Raw genomic sequence first — 1,529 nt, 5'->3', positions numbered from 1 at the left:
TGCTTAGGAAAAATATATATATATACACACACATACATTTTATAATGTATATTAACTCAGAAAGGACTTACTAAAACATCTTTAGGAGGCTGTAAATTACATAGAGTGTCTGTCTTTCTCTCAAATTGTACTGGTGAATTGAAACCATCAGAGAAGTGTAGTCAGGCCTTAAGGTTAAAAGCATACCTCCCTATACCACCTGAGATTCTGACAAGAAGTTGCACTGCAATCCTGAGCGTAAGCGGCTTAAAGCCACTGGTTGCTGCCTGAAAGAAGGAGGGACAATCTCCTCCTGTGTGAGTAACGGCTCTGAAAGCCCTCTGGAGGGTTTTATGGGTCAGTTTCAACTCTATGGTACACAACCATAAGAACTCCTCAAATGCATATAGGCAAAGAAAAAACTGGGAGGAATGAAAGCTATAAATTGAAAAAAATGACTAAAGCATACTGCTTTATTGTAAGGAGCCTGTTACTTTCCTATTTGTGACAGCTATTTGTGACAAATATTTTAATATTTTGTAGTGCATACCTCTGTGTGTGTGTTGGAAAAGCAAAAATATATATGCCACGGTTTCATAAAATAATGTCTAAAGTGCATGAGAAATATATTTAAAACAAATAATGAATTTTTAGGAAAAAACTAAGAGTATGCATTTAACTGTATATAAAATGTCTATATCTTTTGAATATCATATAGAGAAATAGGTCTGTAGGGAAAAGTAATCTGGAATAGTTGAGAGGCCCAGTGTTTAGGAAAACAAGTACAGAAATTAAGAATGTACAAAATAAAACAGACTGAGTAGGCTGAGGCCGAACATGGACTCATAAACACTATGCCACAAACTTTGAATTTTATTTTAGGTAATAGTAGTCTTTAAAGACTTACTATGGATATAGTCCTTGTCTGTAAGATGCTGTACTAAAGCAGAGCTCCCAAATTAAGACAGGCAAGGAAGAAGGATTGGCCATCCACTTCCAAAATAACAGGCCTTGGAAAGCACTATGAACAACAGAACACACTTAGACTATGTATGAGATGTAGCACTGGAGACTGAGCCCTCATATTGGAAGATACAACTATAAGATGAAACAGTAGTAAACATTCACATAATACATAACATATAAATTATGAGATTGATTTACTGTGTTGACTGTAGGAACAGGGTCAGGTGTGTCAGAGAGGATAAAATTGGCTCAAGATAGGGCTAGTATTAGAACTGTTGTTCATATGTTCACTCTGAGTTGTAAAAGACTAAAGTCCACACAAACACAACAATCACAGGGTGACAGAACTAGACCTCTAATTTAGAAATTTTAACTTTAATTTCATTAGTTGAAGATTATGTTATGTGTCGTTGGGTCGTCTGCAACTCATAACAACACTATGTACAACATCCCTAAACCCTGCTCTATCTCTTGCCAGTCTTACTGTCTCCGACACACCTAACCCCATTACACCAGTGATTGAATCAATCCTCTTATTGAGGGTCTTCCTCTCCTGTGCTGTTCTTTCACCCTCCCAAGCATGA

The sequence above is a fragment of the Elephantulus edwardii genome, unplaced genomic scaffold (genome assembly GCF_000299155.1).
Source record: "Elephantulus edwardii isolate Elephantulus edwardi_28Jun2011 unplaced genomic scaffold, EleEdw1.0 scaffold00001, whole genome shotgun sequence".
In the NCBI taxonomy this organism is placed as follows: Eukaryota; Metazoa; Chordata; class Mammalia; order Macroscelidea; family Macroscelididae; genus Elephantulus; species Elephantulus edwardii.
Note: the sequence above shows the minus strand (reverse complement) of the source record.